The 18,572-nt window shown below is 35.6% G+C and overlaps 1 protein-coding gene across 4 annotated transcripts in view; it reads right to left on the bottom strand.

The window, feature by feature from the left end:
• LOC145259589 (uncharacterized) overlaps positions 1–18,572 on the bottom strand; it is a 183,466-nt gene that overhangs the window by 9,528 nt on the left and 155,366 nt on the right. Inside the window, exon 1 of one of the 4 annotated variants that reach the window (XM_080117265.1) lies at positions 16,587–16,743. The exons of the other annotated variants lie outside the window; for them this stretch is intronic. The gene's annotated coding sequence lies outside the window, so the exon portion shown is untranslated. Of the gene's footprint in view, positions 1–16,586; positions 16,744–18,572 lie in introns of those variants that run through there. 4 annotated transcript variants of the gene reach the window in all.

Below are 18,572 nucleotides of genomic sequence, written 5' to 3' on the forward strand. Positions count from 1 at the left end.
TGAGATTTTAAATAATGAAAGTAAGAACATTACCCGAAGAATTGCAAATTAGTGAAAGAGTCAGTAAACTCAAGGAAAATGAAGCTTATAATTTGCAAACCTGACTTCAATATTAAACTGAGCACAAGATTAATAAACCCAATTAGGCCAGAAATCGAAAGAATTAGCAAGAAAATATTGGAAAAGGCTAATATTCAAATTAGACAGGAGTATAACTTTAAGCAATGGATTAGCACCATGATTCACTGAAATTACTGATTAGAAGAAATGTACTTTTGTTCAATTTGATATCACAATTACAAAAGCACTTTTTGAAAAATTGACAGAATCTGACAACACTTCCACTAATATACCAGAAAAGAAACTCAATATTATTATGATCTGTCATAATGGCCGAAAAATAGGTAAAATGGATTTTTTATGTGTTCATGAGATTATTGGACTCTAATAAGCTTCAAGCTTAGTCAAACTGTATATATTAGAGTATTACATTGGATAATGGGATCAAAATAGGGCACAGAGATGATGATTTAATGATAGTTAAGAAATCTACTAGTGTGAAATATAGTAAAATTAGAAAGCAATTTATAAAGAGATGAAAGTAATGGGACTTAAGGTTGAAATAACTAATAGCACAAAACAGGTTGACTTTCTAGATGTTACATTCAAATTAGTAACTGAAAAATATAAACATTTTATGAAGGAAAACGCTAACCCTATATATGTGCATTTTTCTTTTTTTGCATTTTCACTCCACAGTGCCACTTTGCTACCATTTAATTGCAAGGACACTACGTCAACAGTCAAACCATAATTAAGCTCACATCAAACTCTATAGAAAGCAGGACTAGCAACAATGCAGACAAAGAAAAAAGAGAAAGTAGTTACTGTAATTGCCAAAAGCCAGAAGAATGCCCATTATGTCTTTGCATCAATAAAATATTTATTATTTAAAAGTTTTGTTTCAATTAGTTTTAGAAGCCATCTAATCTATCTATCTATACTCCTATAAATTCGTTTTTCTTTTGTGTGTATTGATATTCATATTAAAAAACCTCTTTTCTATTTATATAAAAAGAAAATACAATTTTCTTATATATGGGTTGTGGAATTGCATTCACTAGCAAAAGATCTAGCTAAAGAAAAATCCATGACTTTTAGCCAATTCAAGGTAGCACTCAGAAGTTACGAAGAAACTGAAAAAAATGATCACAGAAAAAAACGAATCCACAAATATCATGAAATTTGAAAATACACACATAAAAACACCAAAATCAAATTATACCCATGCCAGGAATAAAAAACGCAACTTTGCCAAAAGCAGGTTTTTTCCTAAAAAAAGTACAAAAATTATTGGCTATAATTGTGGACGACCTAATCACAAGAGTTTCCAATGTAGATACAGGACTCAAAATGGCGACTACATTAAAAATGTAGAGAGCTCTGTTAGCGAACATACATTTTTATTTTCATGTACATTTGATGCTTCGAGAAACAATAATAATTTTCTTGTCGATTGTGGGGCCACGGCACATGTGATTACAAAGGAATCTGATTTTATCAATTTTGAACCCAACTTTAAGCCACAAAATCATTTTGTAGAACTAGCTGACAGGAGTCGAGTCAATGATATCGTTTTGAAAAGAGGCAATGCGAAAATCTCGCTAAAGAACAATAAAGGTGAACTGTGTTTCTGTATTCTAGAAAACGCTCTTCTAATCCCAAAATTTAAACAAAATATATTTTCTGTACAAGCTGCCACAAAACAAGGTGCAAATATAAACTTTAGCCCCAATAAATCAAAACTGGTATACCCGAATGGAACTGTATTCGACATTAAAGAAAATGGAAGACTATATTATTTAAATAGCGTAGTCCCATCAAAAACCGCCTGCCATCTACAGACATGGTATAAAATTCTTGGACACTGCAATATTCCTGATATCAAAAAGTTACCGACTGTAGTTGATGGAATGCGAATACAAACATCAAAAACCTTCAACTGCGACGTCTGTACGCAAGGGAAAATGACAAACTATCAAAACAAGATACCAGACAAAAAGGCCAAAAAAATCCTATCAATGGTTCATTGTGACTTGAACGGTCCCGTAGAACCGATGGCCAGAGAACATTATAGATATGTGTTGAATTTTGTAGATGACCATTCAGGTTTAATAATGGTTTACTTTTTAAAGACAAATCTGATACCCTGCTAACAACTAAGAAATATTTAGCCGACATGGCCCCCTACGGTGAAATCAAGTGTATTCGCTCTGACAACGGTACGGAATTTACCAATAAAGACTTTGAACTTTTACTAATTAACCATCATATCAGGCATGAAACATCAGCTCCTAGATCGCCACACCAAAACGGGACTGCTGAACATGCGTGGCGGACACTTTTTGAAATGGCAAGATGCCTACTCATTGAATCAAAACTCCCTAAAATCCTCTGGACGTATGCACTTATGGCTGCAACCTATATACGCAACAGGTGCTTTAGCAAAACACTATATAAAACTCCATATGAATCTTTCTGCGGTAAAAAAACAAATTCAAGCAGAATGCATATATTTGGTTCAACTTGCTTCGCATATATGGAGAAAAAGAGTAAATTGAATATTAAAGCCGACAGAGGTATATTTCTTGGATACGATAAAAACGGTCCAGCCAATTTAATATTTTTTCCCGAAAAAAATAAAATAAAAAGAATCCGGTGTGTAAAATTCACAGACACGTTTAATTTTACAGACGAAAACCCGTCATTTGAAGAGGATGAAATTATATTACCTCAAATAATTAGAACAAACGAAAACAATAAAAATGATGGAGATGAGAGTGTCCATGATGATGATGATGATGATGATGATGATGATGAGTAAGTCGAAAGATATCCCAAAAGAAATAGAAGACAACCCGATTTTTTTGTGGTCGACAATATAAAAGATTATCAAATCGACTATTGCTATTCAATGGAAAATGCGCCAAAAAGCTTCAACGAAGCAATTAATTCAGAACATTGTGATGAATGGAAAATTGCCATGAAAATGAAATAGATGCCTTAACCGAAAATGATACCTATACAGTAGTGCCTCTCCCAAGAGATAAACATGTTATTTCTACCAGATGGGTCTTTACAAAAAAAGAGTACAGCATCAGGCGTAGAACAGTACAAAGCAAGATTTGTTGCTAAGGGGTCCTCTCAGATTTACGGTAAAGAATACTTTTCTACATTTTCGCCGACCACAAACCTAACGGCAATCAGAATTTTACTGCAAGTCGCATCACAATATGACCTAAACATCCATCAAATGGACGTAAAAAATGCTTATTTGAATACCCCAATAGACTGTGAAATTTATATTACGCCTCCAGAGGGATTTATAATGAAAAATAAAAATAGCGTGTGGCGACTTAACAAGTCATTATATCGTCTAAAGTAGAGTGCTCAGTGTTGGAACACAGTATTCCATGATTATATTATTAAACAACAATTTAGACAATGCGCTGTAGACCCCTGTTTATATACCCAACACAAAGACGATAAACTACTGATTTTGGTTTTGTGGGTCGATGATATTTTAATCGCATCAAATTGTGACATAATGTTAACTGATGTTAAGAACAAATTAAGTAAAAGATTCAAAATAACCGATCTTGCCAAAATATCCTGGTTTCTGGGGATAGAATTTACTCAAAGCAAAGGACTTGTTACGATGACTCAATCGAGATACATCGACAAAATACTATAAAAATTTGGAATGGGAGAGTACAAGAAACGCTCTACACCGGTCGAAAATGATATTAATAAAAATATACATGGATAAAGCTACAACGTTTTTTCTCAAAACTTGTTGGTGAATTCGACTGAATAATTTTTTTTTTCTTTCACTGCCCTGTATGTATATAGATTTCTATATATTAAAAATACAGACCAGCGAAGTTTCACTTATGAGAAGGCTCTTACTTTTTGCATGAATATCAGCGGAAAACCCTAGGGGTAATGCTCAGAGTATATAGATTTCTATATATCAAAAAAAAAAAAAAAAAAAAAAAAAAAATAGTTCTGGACAAGACGTTAAACTGTATCCATTTTATTTGTATTAACTCTTTAACCAACTAATATTTTTGTTTAGAAAAAAAAAAAAAATCTTTGTAATTTTCCTTTTTGACATTTGAACACAATTAAAAATGGCGTCTTTTTAAATGCTAAAATTCTAAGATCCAAATTATTTCTAATTTTTGTTATGTCTAAGTAAATATAAAAATATATATTTATTTTTGAGCAGAACAAACACAAGGGACTTCCCCATTATAAAAAATAGGGAGGATGTTGCAATATTTTGGACTGATAATGGGGTAGTTATTTAAATGCTGTCCACCTCAGCATTATTTGGCACAAGGCCTGGAAAGTGGGAACCCCGCAGGCTCACCTAAAGGAGGGGCACTCCTGCAATTTTAAAAATTGCCTGAGTAACCCCGTCGGCATTCCCCGGTCGGGGCGCCTCAGGCAGCAAGCAATAAACTTGCCCCACCAGAAAGCCCGGTGGCAAGACCTGGGAGGGTGGACCTCCTAGGTATTACCCAGGCAGTGTACCTCAGTCCAACAGGTGCTGGGCTGAGTGTCAAGTGACAAATCCTTGATATTTACTACCCTGTCTCCCTGCAGCCGAAGCCGCGAGAAGACACATCCCATCACAAGTCCAGAGGACTGGTAATGGGGTATGATCCCACACAGTCGGACGATTCTATTTATAAACGATGCTGCTAAGAACTGACGAATCAAATTAATTCACGTTCTGCTCCCAACCAATCAGAAACCAGAATTGCTTCATAAATATTAAACCTTTTCTGGAGCAATTTCACATGTTCTTTTCCCGGGTTTCGACACGGTAAGAATATTTTGTTCTGTGGAACTGTCTACTACAAACAAGTCACCTCCCAGGACTTGTGTGTAACAGCGAACCATCTGAAACTGTTCTGAAAGTCAAAATGGCTTACACTTACATGCTCTGCTACCAGTTATCACGGTGGTAAATGGCTTGAAATCACTCGGTAATCCCTTAAGGACCATGGAAATTAACAGACTGTCACTTATAACTTAACTAGACATTTTTAAAGAATTTGCAGTTGTCTCGGCTCTTATAATATAATCAGTAATAGTTTCAGCTTCCATTCATTTTAGAGAGGTCAGTTCAGTGTATAAAGAAATAATTTTGGGTTTTCCTTTCAATAAATAATGCTCTCTCAATATGTTTAATACTTTGCAGCCGTCGTCCAGGGCTTCTCTCATTACCAGTGATAGACTTCGGTCATCTAAACACTGTATTAATTCCGCAAAGACAGTTGCGTTCTTTTCAATGAAGTCAGGGTCGTTTCTGTTTTCAGGTTGTGTTTGTAGTACTTTGTGCAGCTTTTGGATTCGTAGATATCCCAGAAATTTAACTTGCCACAATTCAAATTTTGAATCGGATCCATCGAAATAAAGACGCACGCTGGGTGCATAACCTCTAGAAGTGTAAGCCATTTTGACTTTCAGAACAGTTTCAGATGGTTCGCTGTTACACACAAGTCCTGGGAGGTGACTTGTTTGTAGTAGACAGTTCCACAGAACAAAATATTCTTACCGTGTCGAAACCCGGGAAAAGAACATGTGAAATTGCTCCAGAAAAGGTTTAATATTTATGAAGCAATTCTGGTTTCTGATTAGTTTGTAGCAGAACGTAAATCAATTTGATTCGTCAGTTCTTAGCAGCATCGTTTATAAATAGAATGTCGGTTGCGTGACACTGCTGCTCTAGCAGTGTCAGAAATTTCGTGAAAATAGTGAATAATTCCACCCCATCTTTCCAAGCTTATAACTCCTCGAAAAATGTAATTCAAGCCCTAATTTTTTTTTTCAATTAAAGGAGTAAGGACCAAGGTTTTATTTAAAAAAAAAAAAAAAACAAAACAATGTGGTTTTTTTTTTTAAAAAAGGTTTTAAACTTCGGACTTTACAGGTAAATTTCTAAAAAACTGATTTTTTTTTTGTTTTAAATTTGAATATATTATTTATTGACCTTTTCTCTTCAATTTGTGATATATAAAACTATTAAACATAAATTAATTATTTACTTTTTAATAGACATTTCAAAATGAGAGGCGTAAATTATTCGACCCCCTATCTTTCTAAGCTTATAACTCCTCGAAAAATGTAATTCAAGCCCTAATTTTTTTTTCAATTAAAGGAGCAAGGACCAAGGTTTCATTAAAAAAAAAAAAAAGACAAAAAGAAAAAATGTGTTCTTATAAAATAAGGTTTTAAACTTCGGACTTTACAGGTAAATTTCTAAAAAACTGATTTTTTTTTTTTGTTTTAAATTTGAATATATTATTTATTGACCTTTTCTCTTCAATTTGTGATATATAAAACTATTAAACATAAATTAATTATTTACTTTTTAAGAGAAAGTTGAAAATGGGGGGGGGCGTGAAAATGGGGGGGCGTGAAAATGGGGGGGCGTGAATTTAAAAAAAACGTTTATCTAAAATATTATATTCGGTTTATTGGAAAGAACATAAAATTTCACATTGACCCTGAAAATATCGTAAAAATAGAATCAATAGAAAAATTTTGATAGATTTTTAAAATTTAAAAATATTGAGTTTAAAAATTGAAAAATATTGAGTTCGGAAAATTCATTACTGTTTTAAAAAAAAATAAAAATATTTTTATTACTTTTAAAACAACTGTAATAGTTTATTTTGGAAGTATAATCCATAAAGAAAATAAATAACCCACTTTTAACAGAGAAATTACGAGATTTTTATATTGTATTCGCAGTTTCGTGTTAGGGGTGTCAAAAATTCCTACAAAAATTCTGATACTGCTACTGCTGCTCAACCCATACTTCTCGACATGGCTTCTTACTTTCTCTGCTGTCACCTCTGCCTCCTCCACCAGGATGTCGTCAATGTACGAACTAGTGGCCTCCTCCACTGTACAGTCTTTGCTCAGCACTGTCTTCAGTCATAATTTTGGGGGCTGAACTCAGCCCAAAGCCTAACCTCGTCAGACAATACACCCGCCCCTTGTACCGGACCAGTTGGTACTGCCAGAGTTTTTCATCTACATGGATCTGCAGATATGCCGATTTCAGATCGACAATCTTAGTGGCCCGCCCCATTCTTCTCCATTTCCTCATGACCTCCTCACATACGTCGATCCCCGTTCCAGTGTGGCAGGCTACGTGTCTGTTCAATTCCCTAAAATCCAGCACGGGCCTAATCTTGTTTTTGTTAGGCTGAACAACCGCCAGTAGTGGCAACACTCCTTTTTCTTCCCCTGTCCACGGTTTCAGAATTCCTTCTTTTATCCACCTCTCCACTTCTTCCTCGAATCCTTTTCTTATTTCTCCTCGCAGGGTGTTTTCGTAGCAGCCCACCTTATTCTGTAGTTCTGGGGACCCGGAGATCCATTTCCATTCCACCGTCCACCTCACGCCATCAAACTTCGCCAGGAAATCTTTGTCCTCAATGCAGCAAACCTCCGGTTTTGGGGTTCTGACGGTTCTATCACCTTCCACTCCTGCCATCCCCACTGCGCCGAAACGTCCAAACGTCACTTGGCCCCCTCTTAACGTAGCGCCCCCCAGACGATTAATTGCACTCATACCTATAATCACGTCGACACCACCGACCAGATGATTCAACACTAGGGCTTGCAGTCCAATGGGCACCCCTTGCACCATTACTTCCGCTGTCGTCTCTCCTAGGCATTTCACATCCCTGCCATCCACGGTCCTAATAATCCTGGTTCCACTCCATGACCTCGCGACATTCCTCGCTAACAACGTTGTAGTGCAGCCTGTGTCGACAAGAGCTATGGCTCTCTTCCCATTGACTACCACCGGTAACCGAGGCAATGTTCCATCATGCGCCATTTCCACATAGAAGGGGTAACCACTGGCGCAATAGCTCCCCTTCACTCATTTCCCTGGTCCCGTGCAGCAACACAATAGCGGCTAATATGCCCCACTTGTCCACATCGGTAGCACGTGATCCCCGGTCTCGGCTCTTTGCAGTCCTTGATCAGATGAGGACCCTGGCACCGGAAACACTTGATGGCAGGTCTCCCCTCCTGTCGCCTCGCCGGCTGCCTTTCATTCAAGTGAGGCCTCATGCACATATTTCCACTCACAGCTGCAGCCACGATTGGGCTTTTAACATTTTTCACTAGGACTCTGGCGTGGACCAAGAGATCGTCCACTTCCATAGAATGGATCCCCGTGATTCTCTGCATGTTCGCAGAGATTTCCTCTGGAAAGCCGTTCACTAGGTACAGCTTTACCGTCATCTCCAGGCTCCTCCCCACGTAACCAGCTAACCCTGCCAGTCTCCTGATCTCTGCCGCAAAGACGTCAACGGACTCGCCGGTCCACCTCAAACTTGACAGCTTGCCAAGTGCTTCAAATGGGCCCTCAGCGAAGGCCAATTTCAGCCTTTGCTCCACTAAGGCAAGGTCTTCCTTGTCTTCATCTCGCATCTGCTGGTAAATCGTGAGGGCTTCCCCCTCTAAGTATAGCGGCAGCAGGGTGACCACATCTTCTATCTTTTGCAGCTTCGCCACCATTTTTAATTTCTCCAGCCACTTAATCAGGTCACCCTCCCCAGTAAAGGGTCTCAACATCTGAGTGCTCAGTCTCCACTCAGCCATGTTAATTTGCTTGATGCGCCGAAATAGCTTGTCGGTTGCGTGACACTGCTGTCCGAACTTTCACTTTCTGGTTACCACTTGACGCGTCTTCTCTCCGCTCCAAAACGAACTTCTGTAACTTTAGCTTTTCTCTCCCCGAATCCGACTTTTCTCTTCTACAAATACAACTTCTCTGCTCGCAATCTAACTTCAGAATGCCTTCCTTCCCCAAATCACTCCTCTTTTATCTCCAATCAGGAGCATCTCATTTGCATACCTCGTGGTCACCCTGTAGGCATATAAAGAAACAGGGCAGCCATTTTTGTTTCTTTCTTCTTCATTATGAACACGAGGTAAGCCACACAAAAACGCGGTCGGTCATTCTTGTTTCTTTTTTCTTCATTTACACCACATAGAATCGTCTGACTGTGTGGGATCATACCCCATTACCAGTCCTCTGGACTTGTGATGGGATGTGTCTCCTCACGGCTTCGGCTGCAGGGAGACAGGGTAGTACACGTCAAGGATTCGTCACTTGACACTCAGCCCAACAGGTGAAGGGCCGGGAACCGGCCCAGCACCTGTTGGACTGAGGTACACCGCCTGGGTAATACCTAGGAGGTCCACCCTCCCAGGCCTTGTCACCGGGCTTTCTGCTGAGGCACCCCGACCAGGGAATGCTGACGGGGTTATTCAGGCAATTTTTTAAATGGCAAGAGTGCCCCTCCTTTAGGGGAGCCTGCAGGGTTCCCACTTTCCAGGCCTTGTGCCAAATAATGCTGATGTGGGCAGCATTTAAATAACTACCTCATTACCAGTCCAAAATATTGCAACATTTGCATATTCTTTTGAACATTCATTTTAATTAATTCCCTATTAGTTTTTTCGGTTTTCTTATGAGATGATCATCTTCAGTTAATTATTATGTGTAATTATATTCATGCAGATATTCTACATGATTTATACTTGCATAATATTTGCGTAAAAAGTTGACAGTAAATACAAAATTGTTTCCATCTATATTTATGTATACGTATATATTTTTGGATAATCTATAAAAGTGAACGTGTCTGTGTATGCACATTTTCCTATGCAATAACTCTGTCAATTTTCAATTTAAAGACACGAAATTTGATATACAGGGTACTGAGATTTGGGAAAATCTTTGTAATCCGTGTTCGGACAGAAATTTGGCTATTATGGGGTCAAAGTTAAACGGTTTTATTTTTGAGAACTCTACCCAACTCCTCCAACAGTCTTGGGTTTAAACACTTGAAATTTTAGATAAAAGTTCCTTGGACATGGATCAAACTTAATAACTTGATTTGAGCCCAAAACAATAAATGTTAAGAGGTCATAATAGGGGTCAAAATTAAAAAAATTGATGGCATTTTTTTTTCCCTCAACATACACCTCCAAACACCCGGGCAATGCCGGGCTGAAATGCTAGTCTATCTATCTATTAATATATCTATAAAAGTGAATGTGTCTGTGTGTTTGTCTGTCTGTCTGTCTGTCTGTCTGTCTGTCTGTGTACATTTCCCTACGTAATAACTTTGTCGATTTTTAGTCTGCAGACTCGAAATTTGATATACAGGGTACTGAGATTTGGGAAAATCTATGTGATCGGTTTTCGGCCGGAAATTTGGTGATTAAGGGGTCAAAGTTACACGATGTGACCTTTGAGAACTCTACCAAACTCCTCCGACAATTTTGGGTTTAAACACTTGAAATTTTAGATATAGGTTTCTTGGACATAGATCTAACAATAACTTGATTTGAGCCCAACACAATAAATGTTAAGGGGTCATAATAGGGGTCAAAGTAAAAAAAATTGACTTTTTTTTTTATTTTTGTTTTTTTTGCTCAGCATACATCTCCAAACACCCGGGCAACGCCGGGCTGAAATGCTAGTATATCTATAAAAGTGAACGTGTCTGTGTGTGTGTCTGCATGTGTGTCTGTGTACATTTCCCTACGCAATAACTCTGTCAATTTTTAGTCTACAGACTCGAAATTTGATATACAGGGTACTGAGATTTGGGAAAATCTTTTTGATCGGTTGTCGGCCAGAAATTTGGCTGTTATGGGGTAAAAGTTCAATGATTTGACGTTTGAGAACTCTACCAAACTCCTCCGCCAATTTTGGGTCAAAACACTTGAAATTTTAGATATAAACATGGACATGGATCTAACTTAATAATTTGATTTAAACCCAAAAATATAAATGTTAAGGGTTTATAATAGAGGTCAAATTTTAAAAAATTGACTAATTTTTTTTTTTTTTTTGCTCAACATACACCTCCAAACACCCGGGCAATGCCGGGCTGAAATGCTAGTATATATATAAAAGTGAATGTGTCTGTGTGTGTACATTTTCTTATGCAATAACTCTGTCAATTTTCAGTCTACAGACTCAAAATTTAATATACAGGGTGCGGAGATTTGGGAAAAGTCTTCTAATCCGTTTTGGGCCAGAAATTTGGCTGTTAAGGGGTCAAATTTCAACGATTTGACCTTTGAGATCTCTACCAAACTCCTCCAACAATTTTGGGTCTAAACACTTGAAATTTTGGATATAGGTTCCTTGGACATGGCTCTAACTTAATAACTTGATTTGAGCCCAAAACAATAAATGTTGAGGGGTCATAATAGGGGTCACAGTTTTTAAAAAAATTTACCTCTGCGGTCCCTTCAAGATTACTCAGCCAATCTCTGGTCTAAACATTTGAAATTTTACATAAAGGGTATTCAGAGATAGGGCAAGCTTTTTAATCAGTTTGGGTCGAAAATTTTTAGTTACCAATATATAAATGTATGTATGTTTGCATGTCTGCCTAAAACTTTCGACAGAGGCGACAGATTTTTACAAGATCAGTATCATTTTCATGTTCGACCTTTCAGACGACAAATATCGAAAAATTGGCTAAAAACATTAATATCTTCACCTTAAACTGGGCACTTTTCTACAGAGGGAGGCGCTTTTTTCGCCGATATTGTGGAAAGTCATTCTCTCCTTTCGATTGTCTAGCTTTAATTAAAACCTACGTCAGTCACTTCCGGTTTGGCGATGGTCGTAACAGCAAAGACGTCAGGTTTTTTCCCCGTTCTGTTCCTCCTTCGCGGTACGGGTTCGAGCCTGCCTTCCTACTACCACTTTTTTTTTTTTTTTTTCGCTCAACACACACATCCAAACACCTGGCAACGCCGGGTTGAAATGCTAATAACAGAGAAAATTAACCACAAAAATAAATTCTATTTTTTTCAGAGATGTTATTTATTACTAAAAATTAATATTTGTAGCATTTTCTTTTTTAATTTTTATATATTATTATGTTGGTGTTGTCTGGTACGGGCACTCAAAGGGTGAGAAGATAAAGCCTGGGATGGTGGACCTCCTAGGATTGTACAGAACAATATTTCAACATTTTTGATTTTTTTGCATTTTCACCCAACAGTGCCACTTTGATGTAAGGGGCTACTATCTGATTGGAGGGACACTATGTAGGGAGTTGAGCAGCAAGATGTCTGTCTACATTACACTTGAACTTCTGCATGTCAGTACAGTCAGGGAAGCAATTCCAAAATCTACCAGTTTTGGGGAAGAAACTATGAGAGTAGAAGGCTTTGTCATCTGGGGATCTCTACTATGTAGGGGTGGGATTTAGCTGCTTGTCAGGTTTGTCGGGGGGCACTTATGTCAAGGGGTATAAAGCTTGTAGTTTGTCGGAGCATCAACTATTAAAATACTTGTAAAAAAGGCAAAGGGATGCCACATTTCGTAGACGGGACAAAGGCTGAATGTCTATAAAATATTACAGGCAGATCGACTCAGTAGTTTCTGAAAAAAATTGGAACAGACAGACAACCAGATTGATAGACTAAGAGAAATATAAAATAGATTAAAAGAATTGGCAACACATAATGGTACATGTCACTTATTAATCCAATAATGTTATTAATACGCCCATGAAAAATGGTCTAAGTTGTCTGTTTTACAACACTTCACAACAATCTGACAATTTGTGTGATTCGTGCAACATATTTTTGCTGATTGCTAGATTTGCTAAGTCGCATACGATTGGGGAAGAACTTATTATGCTTACAATAAATGTTCTGCATATAAGTGTCTGCTTTACTTTGCTGGCTAAACCTATATATACATTATACCTTTGTGTCTCACTTTTGTATACATGTACCCTCTCTGTTCACATCCTCCTCCTCCCCACTCCCCTCTTTCTTCTCCGCCCAGCCCAATCCTCTCTCGACGTGCACACATGCATAAGGGAAATAACCTCCCTTAACATAATGCTAAAGACGCCTTTATGGCTTGCTAACATTAATAAGTCAGTTAAAAAATGATTAGGTGAAATTGTGGAGAACATTGAAGAAATATTGTGCAACCTTTTTTTTTTCTTAAACCCTAAGGATTTTTTTTTAGTGGAAGTGGGAAGACAGGCAGATATTTTTGTATGAAGTTTTATTGATTAGATTTCTAACACTGAATAAATTTATTATCGGCAAACAATTTATTGATATTTTTAGCCATCTTATGGAAAATATCTTTTTAATAAAAACTTATTGATATATATATATATATATATATATATATATATATATATATATATATATATATATATATATATATACAACATATTGAATAGGAGTAAATGTGGTATTGTGGTGAGTGAAATAAAGAATAGCAAATAATTCAAAGTGTAGTACCTTTCCTAATACTACACTTTATCTTTTCTGTTTTCGGTGTTAGAGAGAGGTTCGGGCGATCAAAGAACAATAAGTCAATCCCAGTGTTACAAAGCTGTATCAAGGCAAACAAAAAGAACACAATTGAAATCCCGGGCGATCAAACAACAAGAAGTGAATCCCAGGAAAGGTAATGCATAATAGTGTTACGAAGATGTATCCAGGCAAACAAAAAGAACACAGCAGGAAATCCCGGGGTTTAAAATGACCTATATCCATGACGTCAATAGGCCTGGAAAGCTAACCGATATTAAATGGGTTAGACTCAAACCAGCAGAAAAGTGCAATAAACAAATGCTAGCGGAAATGAGGTTAACAGGTCAATCAACAGGAACTATGACACAGAGATTTGCAAATAATAAACAAGCTGGCGAAAAAAAGGTCAACAGGTAAAAGTGATATAAATAAAAAGGGCAGAGAGAAAGAAAGCCGGGAGACAAAGTGAAAATACAGGTTGACACAGATCTGCGACCCACTCTCGTTCTAACCTCCACCGCGATTATCACTGTTACTTTTGAAGTGTAAATTGTAAATAAACCAACAATAAGCGTCATACATTTTAAAACGAAATAATTGTCCGTTATACAATCAAGATGATCATAAGCCATTCATAATACGTAACATCGGTCAGTAAAAAAAATATCCTTCTAGAATAGGGCAATTTTTATTTTTATTGCAATTTGGAGAGTTTGATTCTGTACATTATAAACCAACCTTGTGTCTAAATCTGCTTCATTGGGAAGATAAGTAAATAGACTGACACATAATTAATAATACCCTCAACTAAATCATTTCCCTCCAAAATGAGATTCTACTTTTTAGGCGATTATGAGTGACTGAACATTCTGAAAAACTTAACAGAATAAAAGAAAAAGCGAAACGAATTATTTTAGAATTTTGATTGGGGGATCAGTTTTTTTTATATAAATTTATTTTTTTACAAATGACCCTAAATCTGACTGGAATGATCATAAAACCACACTCACTCGTTTAAAAAGATAATATTCACCCACCCACCCTAAAAAAAAATGCCCAGAATTTATTTGAAAAAATTTTTTTTTTTAACTGCCCTAAAACACTAAAATAGCTCAGAAATTCAGGTCTCCTTTCACATTAAATTTATGTGTGAAACGCTAAATTCTAAAAGAATTCGTATTTTCCTTCCCTATAAATTTTTCAGGATGTTCACATGTAATCGCCTGAAAAAACTAGAATATCACTTTTTAGGGGGATTTGTTAAAGACTTTCACATACTACTGCTAGTGCTACAACAATAATATTTTTTATATGGTAAAATAATCTACTTAACTTCTATATTTACAGGAAAATATAAGTTTAAATATAAAACAAAATATAAGAAAAAACGGTGTTTGGTAAAAATGGCAAAAGTGAATAACTAGGTAAAAATGGCACATTGACAAGAAAAAATTAGAACTGTTCATAAAATGTGAGCTACGCTCCCATTCCTCTCGTTCCGTTTCGTTAGGGGTAAGTTCTTTAGATTGTTTGAAAAAAGTAGATTCGGTTAGATTCAAATTCTGTAAAAGCACCGAATAGAAAAGTTATAATGTATTACGTAATAATTATTTTATAACAAATATTTATAAATAATAATCTGAATAAAAGCCTCAATAAAATTTTACTGCTGCCATATTTACCTTTATTCGACTCAATTTACTATGTCTTGAAAATGGAAAATTAATTCAATGATTTGCTTGCTGGCAGCCATTACTTTTAATTTTCTTGCACCAAAAAGATATTTACTTTAAAAAAAGATGTTATACTACAGAAAATTGGCAAAATTAATTTACAAATTGCAAGTGTCGAGCGTTAGGTGAGAACAAGAAAAATCGCCGACATGATAGGGTTATATCTTTGGAGTCTTGATAATGACTGAAAAATAAATAAATAAAACAAATTACTGGAAGAAATCAACCCTATAAATGTTACCATAACGTTTATTGGGTGAATTTCTTCCAGTATTCTGTTTTATTTTTATTTTTAAGGCATTATCGAGCCTAAGGATAGCTTTCTAAATAATCTGCAGACCTGAAGATGGAGTTCTTTATTAACTATTCTGTACTTTCATTTAACAATTTAATACATAAATAAACTTCGGAAATTGAAAACCTCGCCGGAAGTTATATTACTGGTGAAGTTTAATATCGGGGACTAAATATGATCAAACACTGTTTGCTGCTAACTTAGAATCGGGTACTCTTCTGGTTTGCCAATATTTATGAAATTATCAGTGTTTTTTTTTGTTTTTTTTTTTTGTTTTTTTTTTATGTTTTCCCCCAATTCGCAATTATAACTTTTTAAAATTTATTTATTAAAGACTATTATCCTCAAAGATGAGGATAATAGTCCGCAATAAATAAATTAATAAATAATACTCATCTCGATAATGAATTCCAAATTAAATAATATAGAACTTTTTTGTTGTGAAAGAAAATTGGCTATTATTAGAGCTCTGTGTACTTCTGCAGAATAGTACGGAACATGCTTAAATAATGACGTAATTATTTTGCTAATATTTTTCTATTGAGAAAAAATCCTCGCAAGTTGAATTACATAGTTTTGAGTTCAATATTGATGAAGGGGCCTCTTAGCAGCACAAGTTTTCTGGGCAAAAACAAACAACATAAAAAGAGATGAACAAGCATAATAAATTTCAGTTGGGCTTGGTTCGGGTTATAAATTATGATGAAAGAAAGTGAGTGAATAAGCAATTAACTGTTATCTTTACCCCCACAAAGACTTTTCACGCTTGCTTGCTAAAAGAATCGCTCAAACTATCAGAAAGCATTGTTGATCTTAATCTTTAAAAAAGAAAGCCTAGCCCCCACCCCTACCGGTGTAAATGCCCATAAAAGTAGGTGGGGCTAAGCCCTATTTTAAACTAGAGGAATGGGAGTTTAACCTGTACTTCTTGAATGGTCCTAATTTCCTGTTGTCAAAGTGCCATTTTTACCTATTTATTTACTTTTACCGTTTGTACCGGTGACATTTTTACCGGTGACATTTTTTCCGTGCCATTTTTTTTCCGGTGCCATTTTTACCTAAATTCAAGAAAAACATCATAGTAAAATATTTTTTAAATTTCTTTGAAATATTTAAAAAACAAAACAATATGCACTTACATTTTTGTTGACAGACCACTTTTCAATCTGTGTATTTGCGTCAGTGAAAGAAATATAAACTCAATTGATAAACTTGCTTCAATTATATTAATTAATCGTTTATTGCTTTGAGTTTATGGTCTTTTATCCACATATTGAGGACTTGTTTTATGATTAGTAAACAAAACTGAAAATGCCAATATGTGTTTAATGTAAAAGTGTGAAAAATCTCGAAATTCACTAACTCATTGAAATTTTTGTCATATTTGTCTATGTTAATGGACTGAGCAAAAGCCATTTTTTTTTTTTGCACAAGTAAAATAAATTTACATTGTTTTTTTTTTATGTTATTGTAATGTACAGATTTTAATTTTACTGGTAGCTTAATAGTAATAAATATTTATCGTTCAATCTTTAGTACCAGCAATGCAAAATGAAGTTCAACATGCTTTTTAAAGAATCGTTTCGTTTTGGAATCGGAAATTAGACTAAAAGTTCCAATTTTTCTGATTCCCGATTCCAGTTCCGATTAATCGTCCCAACACTTATATATATATATATATATATATATATATATATATATATATATATATATTGATGGATATATATATATATATATATTGATGGATATATATATATATATTGATGGATATATATATATATATATATTGATGGATATATATATATATATTGATGGATATATATATATATATTGATGGATATATATATATATATATATATTGATGGATATATATATATATATATATATTGATGGATATATATATATATATTGATGCATATATATATATATATATATATATTGATGCATATATATATATATATATACATATATTGATGGAGATATATATATATATATATATATATATATATATATTGATGGACTTCTATCAGCACATAAACCGCTGTCACAATAGCATAAAATTCACTACAGACACTCGACCACACACATTCCATTTTTAGACGTTTTACGACCCATAACCAACAATCACATCACTATATCACTTTTCACCAAACCTATCCCATGGCCATGGTTACCTTAATTTTTATAGTTGCCATCCTATCAATATAAAAAAAATCTTTTATATACAGCCAATGACTGCATGTCAAAAGAATCTGCTCAGACCCGATCGAGTATGAAAAACAAGTAGGAATTCTGGCCAACTACGTCCTTCATAGGAATTACCCCCCCCCCAAATATATTAAAAAATCAATTAGGAAAGCAGAACATATAAGCAGGCTAAATATATTTACATACAATCGCAACATATCATCCCCAAAATACAAATGGTATTTGACTTCAACAATAACACCGACAAACTTCACAAACCCTTTAAACGGGTATTCAGACAACTGCAGCATGATCCCACCCTCGCCACAATATACAACACGCTTCCACTCAGTTCAAGAAGACAGCCCCCTAATCTACAGTCACTACTCACATCCACAAAAATATACAGCACTTTCGCATCTCAAGGAAACAAAACATGCAACAAACTCAAGTGCAAAGTGTGCAAACACATTAATACTAACGACACATTTACACCTCTAGGCACAAACATTCAACTTAAACTCCCTCAACTGACCTCTGACAGTCCCAATGTATCTACATAATATTTTGCACCAGATGCACAAAGGGTAACTATGTGGGGGAAACAGACCGAGAATTCCGCTTACAACTCAACGACCACAAACAAACAATTAGGGACAAATCCATGCAGCATACAATAGCAATGCACTACACCATCCCAGACCACAGCATAGACAACATGAAATGCATCCTTACAGCCTCCAACTTTCGGATACAGCGAAAAAGAAGACAACATGAAAAGAAACTCATTCTGAGACTTAACCCCCACATCTCCGGTCTCAATAAAGATTTATGACCGCTAAATGAATATTTTTTTCATGAAATTTAAGCCAACCAAAGACATTTTCCTACAGGGCACAGGGCAGAATGAGTAGGCACAGTGGAAGAACGGCTTAGCA

Source organism: Euprymna scolopes, chromosome 3 (genome assembly GCF_053919585.1).
Source record: "Euprymna scolopes isolate OS-2025 chromosome 3, ASM5391958v1, whole genome shotgun sequence".
Taxonomy (NCBI): Eukaryota; Metazoa; Mollusca; class Cephalopoda; order Sepiida; family Sepiolidae; genus Euprymna; species Euprymna scolopes.